This window comes from Macrobrachium nipponense, chromosome 22, assembly GCF_015104395.2.
Source record: "Macrobrachium nipponense isolate FS-2020 chromosome 22, ASM1510439v2, whole genome shotgun sequence".
In the NCBI taxonomy this organism is placed as follows: domain Eukaryota; kingdom Metazoa; phylum Arthropoda; class Malacostraca; order Decapoda; family Palaemonidae; genus Macrobrachium; species Macrobrachium nipponense.
Window position 1 is genome coordinate 4,482,627 of NC_087213.1, and position 15,000 is coordinate 4,497,626.

A 15,000-nucleotide genomic window follows, 5' to 3' on the forward strand; every position below is an offset into this window, starting at 1 on the left:
TGTCACACGACAACGAATTTACACGAAGACGAACTGAGAGACGATGCCACAGAAGACGACAGGGAGGATGAGGTATCAAACAACGACACACGAAGAAACACCGACGAAGTAACAGAGAGGACGGAATGGGTAGAAAAGAGTTAGACAATGGATGGAGCCAGATACAGAGAGAACAAAGATCCCCTCCATGAAAGCCTACAACACCAAGAAATTAAGGGAGAAAACAAGTGAGGTCAATGAAATAATGGGCATAATACAGACCACCAGTATCACAGAAACAAATAACTTGACATATGCAGGAGCAAGATTAGTAGCAGAACTGATGGGAATTCGAATTCGACCAACCACCACCAGCAACAACCAACCCAACAGAAACCAAAACAGCAACCTCCTTGGAAAAGGCGACTGGAAAAAGCAAATCATGGTGATGAGATCCGACTTGAGTAAACTGAAAGAGATGGCAGAAAAAAGGCTAAGAAGCAAGAAAACAAGGGAGGAACTCAACGAGAAATACAAAGTACAAGAGAGGGGATTAAACAACACAATAGAAGATGTAAAAACAGAGGCTTAACGGCCAAAGCACATAAGATCCAACGATACATGAACAGGAATAAGGGATACCAACAGAACAAACTATTCGGAAAACCAACCAGAAAAGACTATACAGCCAAACTAAGAGGGGGAGACAACCACCCAGAAAATTCCTGAAGCCGAACCAAGTAAGAGACTCTGGGAAAACATATGGAGCAATCCGGTATCACACAACAAACATGCAACATGGCTTCAGGAAGTCAAGAAGAAGAAACAGGGAGAATAAAACAAAGATTCACAGACATCACGACAGACACAGTCAGACACCAACTAAAGAAATGCCAAAACTGGAAAGCCCCAGGTCCCGATGAAGTCCATGGATACTGGCTCAAAAACTTCAAGCCCTAACACCCACGAATAGCAGAACAACTCCAGCATTGTATCTCAAATCACCAAGCACCCAATGGATGACCACAGGAAGAACATCCTTAGTACAAAAAGACAAGAGTAAGGGAAATATAGCCAGTAACTACAGGCCTATCACCTGCCTACCAATAATGTGGAAGTTACTAACAGGTATCATCAGTGAAAGGCTATACAACTACCTAGAGGAAACAAACACCATCCCCCACCAACAGAAAAGCTGCAGAAGGAAGTGTAGGGGCACAAAAGACCAGCTCCTGATAGACAAAATGGTAATGAAGAACAGTAGGGAGAAGGAAAACCAACCTAAGCATGGCATGGATAGACTATAAGAAAGCCTTCGACATGATACCACACACATGGCTAATAGAATGCCTGAAAATATATGGGGCAGAGGAAAATACCATCAGCTTCCTCAAAAATACAATGCGCAACTGGAATACAATACTTACAAGCTGGAATAAGACTAGCAGAGGTTAATATCAGGAGAGGGATCTTCCAGGGCGACTCACTGTCCCCACTACTCTTCGTAGTAGCCCATGATTCCCATGACAAAAGTACTACAGGAAGATGGATGCCGGGTACCAACTCAAGAAAAGAGGCAAATGAATCAACCATCTGATGTTCATGGACGACATCAAGCTGTATGGTAAGAGCATCAAGGAAATAGATACCCTAATCCAGACTGTAAGGATTGTACTGAGACATCAGGATGGAGTTTGGAATAGAAAATGCGCCTTAGTCAACATACAAAAAGGCAAAGTAACGAGAACTGAAGGATAAAGCTACCAGATGGGAACAACATCAAACACATAGATGAGACAGGATACAAATACCTGGGAATAATGGAAGGAGGAGATATAAAACACCAAGAGATGAAGGACACGATCAGGAAAGAATATATGCAGAGACTCAAGGCGATACTCAAGTCAAAACTCAACGCTGGAAATATGATAAAAGCCATAAACACATGGGCAGTGCCAGTAATCAGATACAGCGCAGGAATAGTGGAATGGACGAAGGCAGAACTCCGCAGCATAGATCAGAAAAACCAGGAAACATATGACAATACACAAAGCACTACACCCAAGAGCAAATACAGACAGACTATATAACACGAAAGGAAGGAGGGAGAGGACTACTAAGTATAGAGGACTGCGTCAACATCGAAAACAGAGCACTGGGGCAATATCTGAAAACCAGTGAAGACGAGTGGCTAAAGAGTGCATGGGAAGAAGGACTAATAAAAGCAGACGAAGACCCAGAAATATACAGAGACAGGAGAAAGACAGAAAGAACAGAGGACTGGCACAACAAACCAATGCATGGACAATACATGAGACAGACTAAAGAACTAGCCAGCGATGACAATTGGCAATGGCTACAGAGGGGAGAGCTAAAGAAGGAAACTGAAGGAATGATAACAGCGGCACAAGATCAGCCCTAAGAACCAGATATGTTCAAAGTACGATAGACGGAAATAACATTTCTCCCATATGTAGGAAGTGCAATACGAAAAGTGAAACCATAAACCACATAGCAAGTGAATGCCCGGCACTTGCACAGAACCAGTACAAAAAAAGAGGCATGATTCAGTAGCAAAAGCCCTCCACTGGAGCCTGTGCAAGAAACATCAGCTACCTTGCAGTAATAAGTGGTACGAGCACCAACCTGAAGGAGTGATAGAAAACGATCAGGCAAAGATCCTCTGGGACTATGGTATCAGAACGGATAGGGTGATACGTGCAAACAGACCAGACGTGACGTTGATGACAAGGTCAAGAAGAAAGTATCACTCATTGATGTCGCAATACCATGGGACACCAGAGTTGAGAGAAAAGAGGGACAAAAATTGGATAAGTATCAAGATCTGAAAATAGAAATAAGAAGGATATGGGATATGCCAGTCGAAATCGTACCCATAATCATAGGAGCACTAGGCACGATCCCAAGATCCCTGAAAAGGAATCTAGAAAAACTAGAGGCTGAAGTAGCTCCGGGCTCATGCAGAAAGAGTGTGATCCTAGAAACGGCACACATAGTAAGAAGAGTGATGGACTCCTAAGGAGGCAGGATGCAACCCGGAACCCCACACTATAAATACCACCCAGTCGAATTGGAGGACTGATAGAGCAAAAAAAAAAAAAATATAATAATAATAATAATAGGCAACGCATGATTTTGAATGGTATAAATTTCGTAATACTTCGAAACTGCTATAAATAACCTACACCAAGTTTAAAAAAAAAACGCGTACGAATACTTCACTATAATCTTTTTCAAACCTCCCACTATGCATGTTTTAGGTCTAAAAACTTCGTTCCAATCTCATTTGTGATTTTTGTCATGATAACTGTTGCATTAAAACGAAAATGCGTAATCTAATTCATAACATTTTTACTCTTCTTTGAAGCTCTGAGGCTTTATATGTATTTTTTTTTTTTTTTTTTCACATTCACTCTGAATTTGACTAAACGTCTTTGATAAATTTTATTCTATTTAACAATGAGTATTTTATGCTTTTGTTCGTACAGAATAAATGTTATTTTGCTTCCATAAGTAAGTAATATACATAAACATTGTAACTGAATATCTTGGGGTTGCGTCAGAATAAGAATAAGCGTCTTTAGTATCTTAAAAATTTGAAATTCTATTTTCCCTTTAACAATGATTAGTTTATACTTATTTTCTTACAGAGCGAACTCCTTTTCTACATACGTAAAGATGTATAAACATTTTACATTTCAGTATATCCAACATTTGTGTCAGAACTTAAACGATATAGTACGTCCGGTTGGTTGTAAAGAGAGTTGGTTTGCTTCTCTCTCTCTCTCTCTTCTCTCTCTCTCTCTCTCTCTCTCTCTCTCTCACACACACACACACACACACTAGGCATTCTGATCCTACTATTTTCTTAAACAACCACAATTGATTATCAGTATAGGTGGCGACACAAATCCTATTTATATATTTATTTATTTATTAATATTTTCTCTCTCACACACACACACAAACACACACACACACTAGGCATTCTGATCTTACTATTTTCCTAAACAACCACAATTGATTATCCGTATAGGTGGCGCCACAAATCCTATTTATTTATTTATTTATTTATTAATATTGCAGCATTTCTTGCCAAACTCTGCACCAAGTGGCCAATATTGGTGGTTAATCTTAGTTGTGCTTGTTCATTATAGGCACAGGAACATCTGCGACTTCTAATTCTGAAAGCAAATAAGCCACTTGAAGCTATAATTGGCGACAAAATGCTACTTGAGATCAAAGTTCGACAAAATGCTACTTATGCTGACTTAACAGTTCAAGTTCCTGTAATATTTTCATTTATTTATTTATAATTAGTTTATTTACTTATTTATCCATTTATTTATTTATTTTGACGAAATGAAAAGGGGACTTTTTCGCAACTACACACGATATTTAGTAAAAAAAAAAAAAAAATCCTATAGAAATAAAAAAAATGAGTATGGTAAGCTTATAGCTCAGGATGTAAAATGATTTTCTCCTCATAAATCTAAATCATTTATACTTAAGATTCCATTTTTCCATTACTGAAAAAAAATAAATTGCGTATCTTAGGGGATACAGTTTAAGATATAAAATTACCGTTGCAGTAAATTTGCTAAAAACTCGTAGGGAGATACTGATACTTAGCTAGAATAAAAGGAAAAGAATTTTTTTTATCAATGCAAAAAAAAAAACGAAAAAAAACTGAAATTCAGCTAGAATAGAAGAAACCAAATCTAATCAACGACAAAAATTACGAAAAAAAACTGATACTCAACTGGAATTAAAAAAAAAAAAAACTATTTTCTTTATCAGTGACAAAAAAAAATAATAAAATAAAATAAAACAGAGGGATGACAGAAATTCAATCATGACGTCAGACCGACGATTTTATTTTTCTTTTTTCAAGCGCGACATCTGCTTCGATAAGAAACATCTCTGGATAAACGAAATTTCAGGCAACCGATCTTCTGCTGCAGTTGCTACTGCTGCATGCGTTCGTGTGTGTGTGTGTGTTTGGAGGTTTGTGTGAGTTTACTTACATCCCTTGATTGCATACATACACACATAGATTAATATAAATAAACATACTTACCAATATATATATATATATATATATATATATATATATATATATATATACATACATATATATATATATATATATATATATATAATATATATATATATATATATATATATATATATATATACTATATATATATATATATATATATGATATATATATATATATATATATAATATATATATATATATATATATATATATATATATTTATATATGACCATAAATATTTCTGATAAAACAGAATTCCATCCAATAAAGGCAGCCAATAAAAACAACGTTGAGGGAGACAGATGTCTTCGATATATAACGCTGCAAAATCTACCCTTTGAGTGTCTTTATGGGCAACCTTTATTAGATATATATATATATATATATATATATATATATATATATATATATATAATTATGTGAATATAAAGCACTGTTAGTATCGGCATGTATCCAAATGTTGTCCCACAACATTGCAATGCACAGCACCAAGTTTTAAAACAAGCTGGGTACGCGAGTCATTAATTAATCCGTTCGACCTACTGATTACCGTGGAATCCGAACGACGTCCGGTCAAACTGGACCATGTGGGGGCCTGTGATGTAACCTGAGCTTAGGTCAAAATCCCCCTTGCTTTGCGGCTCAAGGGAGTCGAGCAGTAATCCTCTCGATATTTGGAGATAAATCCCTGATTGGATTGCCGAGAGATTTTTGGCTGTTTGCTGGCCTGCTGAAATAGACAAGAGAATTTCAGCTTCTTTATAATTAAGAAACTTGTTTCTGTATAATTAAGAAACGTGTTTTTGTTCTCTCATTAGCCTTTGTTGAATTCGTCGAGAAAACTTCAGTTTCTTTGTAATTAAGACATTTTTTTCTGTTCTCTCACGAGCCTAAATAAGCTTTGGTGAAGTAACGAGGCTTTGCCTTTCTCAGAAAGAAAACAGACTAACATTAAGATGTGGTTTAAAGTGTTCTTTTTCAGAGGAAATAGTTGTGTCAACGATATCTAGCATTCTTTACCAATAAGGTTATTATTCAGGCTTAGACCGTGGGCTAGGCCATAGCAATAAGCACCATTCCCGACACTTGGATTTTGGCTTATGAGTTTTTGCCGGACAGAGGTAAGACCCACATAGTTTTAGTGGATCCTGGGCAGAGGTAAGACCCACAGAGTTTTAGTGGGTCCTGGGCAGAGGTAAGACCCACAGAGTTTTTAGTGGTCCTGGCCAGAGGTAAGACCCACAGAGTTTTAGTGGGTCCTGGGCAGAGGTAAGACCCACAGAGTTTTAGTGGGTCCTGTGAAGTCAAACACTGCGGCACCTTCAGCCATTCAGTGCTTGAACCAATGAAAAGGGGAAGTTAAAGTGGTTGGACAGGATGACGGAAGAAGGGGAATGGCAATGGAGGTAAAGTAAAACGCTAAAAAGTGGTTGCAGCTTCGCGACCTCAGGCTCGCAGCCAGCAACTTTCAGAAATCCCTACAGTGCACCACGAGATGCACTGATTGCACTAACCCCCTACGGGAATAGACCGTTATACCGGCACGGGCTCTTGCCCATGGAACATCTCGTAAGGTGATGGGTCCATGAGATTTACATCTTAATGACCTCAGGTCAAACCCTGCACTGATTCCACCAAGAGAAAGGTCAAGATGATTTCCACAGACAACAGGAATAACTGACCCGTTGATCATCAGAGGGCAAAGGCGTGAGGAAAGTGACAACATTCTCAAAGCGTTCTCTTTCTCTTTAACCAAGATTAGAATCGTCGCTGGAATGTGTGATTTCATTTCATTTCACTTCATTTCACTCCCGATTTCAAGGTCTCAAGAGCTCTGAGGAGAGGTGCTAAAATCGTTGACAAACAGGGAGGTTAAGAGATCAGTATATGACTCTTGTAATTTCACCGTTCTCATTAAGTGATCGGGCTCTCTCTCTCTCTTCTCTCTCTCTCTATCTGTATAATATATATATATATATATATATATATATATATATATATATATATATATAGGTATAACTGAATCACGAAATTTAAAGTTTGGAAGGTGATAAATCCATATATAAAGGTACAAGCCACGAAGGAAAAATAAACAACGAAGTTTCTGCAAGATCTTCCGACTTAGCGTACTTTACTCAGCAGAGTAAAGAACGTTCAGTCGAAAGATCTTGCACAACTCCGTTGTTTATTTTTCCTTCGTGGCTTATACCTATCTATCTATATATATATATATATATATATATATATATATATATATATATATTTATATATATATTATATACATATGACCATAGTTACAGGGAGTTCAACAAGGGGTTCCTCCTCTGAGTTGTTAATGTATATATATATATATATATATATATATATATATATATATATATATATATATATATATATATAGTATATATATATATATATATATATATATATATATATATATATATATATATGTATGTATGTATGTATATGGCCATTGTTACAGGGAGCTCAACAAGGTTTCCTCCTCTGAGATGGTAATATATATATATATATATATATATATATATATATTATATATATATACATATATATATATATATATATATATATATAATATATATATATATATATATATATATATATTTATATATATATATATATATATATATATATATATATATATATATCATACCAACTCAGAGGAGGAACCCTTGTTGAACTTCCTGTAACAATGGCCCTTCCTTAATCCTTAGTCAGATTGGCAATCCTCACAGATAATCCTTTCTCCTGCAAAAATCCCTCCTAATCCCAACCTCTCAAGGGAGATCCCACGTTGGAGAGTTTAATTATAAGTTTTTTTTTTTTAATGAAAAGAAGTGAGGTGTTTTTCCGACTTCATAATCTCTAAAAAAAGAAAAAAACCAACTTGTTAGTGTAATTTTGCAATAAATAAATAAATAATTGAATAAATAAAAACTGATCTTGCTTATAAAAAATGCTCAGTGGTTTCTTTTCATAATCATAGTTTCGGTATTTTTATCCGTAATTTTCAACGTAATTTGGATAAAAACTGCCTTTGTTGGTAAAAAAAAAAAATTCACCAACGTTTTATTATTATAAAAAGAAAAACTAACTTATTTAAGAGAGAGAGAGAGAGAGTGAGAGAGAGGGGGGGTGGGGAGAGCGGTTGTTGGGAGGCTAATCGTACAACTAAACCAAACCAGCGCCAGAAAATTAAAAGCCTCAATCGATGGCTGAGAGAGAGAGAAAGAGAGAGAGGGGGGGGGGGGAGAGGGAGATTGGACAATTTACCGCCAGAATTTGGCGGCTGAGAGAGAGAGAAGGGGAGGGTTGGGCCCAAACGTACAATTAAACCAACGCCAGAAAATTATAGGCCTCAATCGGTGGCTGAGAGAGAGAGAGAGACGAGGGCACAATTACACAATTTAACCAACGCCAGGAAATTAAAGGGCTCATTCAGCAGCTGAATGACCGTTCATTTGAATCCACCGCTTCAATTTCATCAACGCTGTATCGTATCAATTAACCTCTTCGCTTGTTCCGCAGCTCGGTTATATCGTACGCCGTTTTTCTCTCTTAATCACGCTGTAAAATATTTGTTTGACGCGGAATTAATGCGTTCCTTTTATTAAAAGGGGGATTAAGCTACATATGTCATAGTTTACCTTGTATGTATAGTTTAGGGGATTGTTTTAAAACAAGTAGATCAAGTGAAATAAATGAATGTCAAGCACTTCACGAAATGAGAGGTGCTTTGTACTGTATCTATTCCCATCTCACAATTCACACGTGAAGAGGAGAGATTTACGTTAGCATTAAGCGCTATTTAGTTTCAAAGTCGTTTTTTTATCCATTTTATGTCAAATCTTAACGAGAAAACTACATCAACCGCTTGTTAGGTTCCAAGATCATTTTGTATCCACTATAGTAGATTCACATCAGCCGTGTATTAGATGTCTAGGCCAGTCCCTTACGACCCTCCTGATTGGCTGTTGATAAGCCAATCACAGGGCTGGAAACTCTCAGTCTTTCTCGAGAGAGTTCACATAGGTAGGACGTATGTTCCACCTCTCCTGAGGGATACTTTAGAAAGACGTATCTCTAAAGAGAGATAGAACATACACCCTGCCTATGTGAACTCTAGAGAGAGACTGAGCGATTCCAGCCCTGGGATTGGCTTATCAACAGCCAATCAGGAGCGTCGCAAGAGACTGGCCTAGACATCACATGCACGGTTGATGCGAATCTACTGACTATATGACCTATGAGGTCATTCAGCGTTGACACGGAAATTGAGAGTAGAAAGGTTTGAAAGGTGTAACAGGAGGAAATGCTCGCAGTTGCACTATGAAACAAGTGTTAGGAGAGGGTGGATAACAAGGTGGATGAGAGAGGATGTGAATGGAGGTATAGTAAAATGAATGAAAGGGGTTGCTAGGGGCCGAAAGGACGTTGCAAAAAAAAAAAAGAAAAACTCAAGTAATGCCTACAGTGCACCTTTACTTCACTCTTCCTCTACTCGGTGTTTTAACGCGGGGGGGTTGGAGGGGGGGGGGCGGTTGTTTCTTAGGTAGCTTCCTAATCGCATATAAGAGCTCCCTTAAAAACAAAGGCATTTGTCCAAAAAAAAGTATATCTTAGTTTAACAAGACCACTGAGCTGATTAACAGCTCTCTTATGACTGGCGCCAAGGATTAGATTTTTATTTACGTGGCTACGAACCAACTGGTTACTTAGCAACGGGACCTACAGCTTATTGTGGGATCCGAACCACATTATATCGAGATATGAATTTCTAATCTCCAGATTGATAAGCGAGTACTCAAGCCACTCATCCAATGAGGAACTGTCATTTGTTAAAATTACTGAAAGAGTAATATGGAATGCTAGAAAAAAAATTGTAACTCGCTCATATTATTGTTTACATTAGAAAAAATCGCGCGTTTGATAAATAGAACTCTCTGTCATTATCTCTGTCTTTCTGTCTGTCGATCTCTCTTTATTCTTTTATGCTTTAGGGTTAATTCAGTTCACTATACTGAAAATGTAATTTAGTTTTAACCTAGTTTCATATGGTTCTCTCTCTCTCTCTCTCTCTCTCTCTCTCTCTCTCTCTCTCTCTCTTTCACGTATTCAGGATAATTCCAATTCAAGATCACCCCCACATCTCTCTCTCTCTACCTCTCTCTATCTCTCTCTCTCTCACTTATTAAGGATAATTCCAATTCAAGATCACCCCCACCCCCCACCCCCTTTCTCTCTCTTCTCTCTCTCTCTCTCTCTCTCTCTCTCTCTCTCTTTCTCAAGAGTCTACAACAGTACGTACAGCCTCTCTTAATCTGACATAAGCAAAACAAGGATTAAATAAAAAAAGCTGCTGGCATCTTGCTGAATTAGCACGACTTTATGGGAAATTCGACTTTTCTTGATTTCTTACATCAAAGGACGTAAACGCCACTCGATTTAAAAGCAAACAACAAAGTGAATCGGAATCAGCGTTTAGTCTACCTGCCACTGACCTTGAAACCATGACTAGGTGAAGAAAGTTTTTGAAGAAGAAGAAGAAAAAGGAGAAGAAAAAGAAGAAGAAGAAGAAGAGAGTCAGGTGTGAATAAATAAACTCTCGATTCTTGGAAGACATCCGGATGCTTGCAATTGCTCCTTTGTGGCCAGGTAATTATCGCTGCTTCGTTCTCTATACCCCGGACCAGAGATCGAGTCTTGGCTGGGAATAGAATATCTTCAATTCTTTCTTCGTTTGGATCTAGGCTTAGTAGTGACGAGCGTTTTCGAAATGTGAAGAAATCGAGAAATTTAGAGGATATTGTGGTTATTAAACTTTACATACGTGTATGGTCAAAAGTGACGGGTCGATTCTAAATATTTCTTTGTGGTATATTCCGTAGCTTCTGAGATTTACATTAGCATGCTGGGCGTAATATATCAATAGATATATCAATTAGTGTAAAAGAATGTTTTTATTAAGTTCCTGATACCACTGAACCAATGTCAGGAAACTGAGCACTGACGTTAGAAATGAAACTAGTAAGATACTGACGAAAAACTGTGGACATTAGAAGCATCATTAAGAATTCCCCAATGTTTACCAAGACAAGCATCCTCCAATTCTACCTTATACCCAGTCAAGGAGCAATAGAGACTTAATACTAACCCAGTCAAGGAACAATAGAGACTCTATTAATCCTGACCCAGTCAAGGAGCAATAGAGACTATTAATCCTGACCCAGTCAAGGAACAATAGAGACTCTATTAATTCGGCCCGGTTAAGGAGCAATAGAGACTATTAATCCTGACCTAGTCAAGGAGCAATAGAGACTATTAATCCTGACCCAGTCAAGGAGCAATAGAGACTATTAATCCTGACCCAGTCAAGGAGCAATAGAGACTATTGATCCTAACCAGTCAAGGAGCAATAGAGACTATTAATCCTGACCCAGTCAAGGAGCAATAGAGACTATTAATCTTGACCCAGTCAAGGACCAATAGAGACTATTAATCTTGACCCAGTCAAGGAGCAATAGAGAATATTAATCCTGACCCAGTCAAGGACCAATAGAGACCATTAAACCTGTCTCAGTCAAAGAGCAATATAGACTATTAATCTTGACCCAGTCAAGGAGCAATAGAGACTATTAATCCTGACTCAGTCAAGGACCAATAGAGACTATTAATCTTGACCCAGTCAAGGAGCAATAGAGACTATTAATCTTGACCCAGTCAAGGACCAATAGAGACTCTGTTAATCCTGACCCAGTCAAGGAACAATAGAGATTATATTAATCCTGACCCAGTCAAGGAGAAATAGAGACTATTAATCTTGACCCAGTCAAAGAGCAATAGAGACTATTAATCCTGACCCAGTCAAAGAGCAATAGAGACAATTAATCTTGACCCAGTCAAGACCAAATAGCAATTAATCTTGACCAGTAAGGCCAATAGACCATTAATACTTGCCACCCAGTCAAGGACCAATAGAGACTATTAATTCTGACCCAGTCAAGGACCAATAGAGACTATTAATCTTGACCCAGTCAAAGAGCAATATAGACTATTAATCTTGACCCAGTCAAGGAGCAATAGAGACTATTAATCTTGACCCAGTCAAGGACCAATAAAGACTATTAATCTTGACCCAGTCAAGGACCAATAGAGACTATTAATCCTGACCCAGTCAAGGAGCAATAGAGACTATTAATCCTGACCCAGTCAAAGAGCAATAGAGACTATTAATCTTGACCCAGTCAAGGAGCAATAGACTATTAATCCTGACCCAGTCAAAGAGCAATAGAGACTATTAATCCTGACCCAGTCAAGGACCAATAGAGACTATTAATCCTGACCCAGTCAAAGAGCAATAGAGACTATTAATCCTGACCCAGTCAAGGACCAATAGAGACTATCAATCCTGACCCAGTCAAAGAGCAATAGAGACTATTAATCCTGACCCAGTCAAAGAGCACTAGAGACTATTAATCCTGACCCAGTCAAGGACCAATAGAGACTATTAATCCTGACCCAGTCAAAGAGCAATAGAGACTATTAATCCTGACCCAGTCAAGAAGCAATAGAGACTATTAATCCTGACCCAGTCAAAGAGCAATAGAGACTATTAATCCTGACCCAGTCAAGAAGCAATAGAGACTATTAATCCTGACCCAGTCAAAGAGCAATGGCGACTATTAATCCTGACCCAGTCAAAGAGCAATAGAGACTATTAATCTTGACCCAGTCAAGGACCAATAGAGACTATTAAACCTGACCCAGTCAAGGAGCAATAGAGACTATTAATCTTGACCCAGTCAAGGACCAATAGAGACTATTAATCTTGACCCAGTCAAGGAGCAATAGAGACTATTAAACCAGACCCAGTCAAAGAGCAATAGAGACTATTAATCCTGACCCAGTCAAGGACCAATAGAGACTATTAATCCTGACCCAGTCAAGGACCAATAGAGACTATTAAACCTGACCCAGTCAAAGAGCAATAGAGACTATTAATCCTGACCCAGTCAAGAAGCAATAGAGACTATTAATCTTGACCCAGTCAAGGACCAATAGAGACTATTAATCCTGACCCAGTCAAGGACCAATAGAGACTATTAATCCTGACCCAGTCAAGGACCAATAGAGACTATTAATCCTGACCCATCAAGACCAATAGAGACTATTAATCCTGCCCAGTCAAGGACCAATAGAGACTACAATCTGACCCAGTCAAGGACCAATAGAGACTATTAATCCTGACCCAGTCAAGGAGCAAGAGAGACTATTAATCCTGACCCAGTCAAAGAGCAATAGAGACTATTAATCTTGACCCAGTCAAGGACCAATAGAGACTATTAAACCTGACCCAGTCAAAGAGCAATAGAGACTATTAATCCTGACCCAGTCAAGGACCAATAGAGACTTAATTACCCTCTGGACCCATCAGGACCATAAGAGAGACTATTAATCCTGACCCAGTTCAAAGAGGACCAATAGAGACTATTAATCCTGACCCAGCAAGGAGCAATAGAGACTATTAATCCTGACCCAGCAAGGACAATAGACTATTAATCCTGACCCAGTCAAGGACCAATAGAGACTATTAATCCTGACCCAGTCAAGGACCAATAGAGACTATTAATCCTGACCCAGTCAAGGACCAATAGAGACTATTAATCCTGACCCAGTCAAAGAGCAATAGAGACAATCGCCCAGTCAAGATCAATAGAGACTATTAATCCTGACCCAGTCAAGACCAATAGAGACTATTAATCCTGACCCAGTCAAGGACCATAGAGACTATTAAACCTGACCCAGTCAAGGACCTGAGACTATTAATCCTGACAGTCAGAGCAATAGAGACTAATCCTGACCCAGTCAAGACCAATAGAGACTATAATCCTGACCCTCAAGGACCCAAATAGACTATTAACTGACCAGTCAGGACCAATAGATACTATTAATCCTGACCCAGTCAAGGACCAATAGAGACTATTAATCCCTGACCCAGTCAAGGAGCAATAGAGACTATTATCCTGACCCAGTCAAAGACCAATAGAGAATAATGAACCTGACCCAGTCAAAGACCATAGAGCTATTAATCCTGACCCAGTCAAGGACCACATAGAGGATATTTAAACCTGACCCAGTCAAGAGCAATAGAGACTATTAACCTACCCAGTCAAGGACCAATAGAGATTATGAAACCTGACCCAAAGTAGACAATAGAGACTATTAATCCTGACCCAGTCAAGGATCAATAGAGACTATTAATCCTGACCCAGTCAAGGACCAATAGAGACTATTAATCCTGACCCAGTCAAGGACCAATCCGAGACTATTAACCTGACCCGTCAAGACAATAGAGACTATTAATCCTGACCCAGTCAGGACAATAGAGACTATTAACCGACCCAGTCAAAGGAAATAGAGACTATTAATCTTGACCCAGTCAAAGAGCAATAGAGACTATTAATCCTGACCCAGTCAAGGAGCAATAGAGACATTAATCCTGACCCAGTCAAGGAGCAATAGAGACTATAATCCTTGACCCATCAAAAGCCAATAGACTATTATCCTGCCCAGTCAAGGACCATAGAGACGATTAATCCTGACCCAGTCAAGAGCCAATAGTAGACTATTATCCTGACCCAGTCAAGGAGCCAATAGAGACTATTAATCTTGACCCAGTCAATGGACCTTTATAGAGACTATTAATCTGACCAGTTAAGAGGCAATGGAGCTACTAATCTTGACCAAGTTAAGGCGCAATAGAACTATTAATCCTGACCCAGTCAAGGACCAATAGAGACTATTAATCCTGACCCAGTCAAGGAGAAATAGAGACTATTAATCTTGACCCAGTCAAAGAGCAATAGAGACTATTAATCCTGACCCAGTCAAGGAGCAATAGAGACTATTAATCCTGACCCA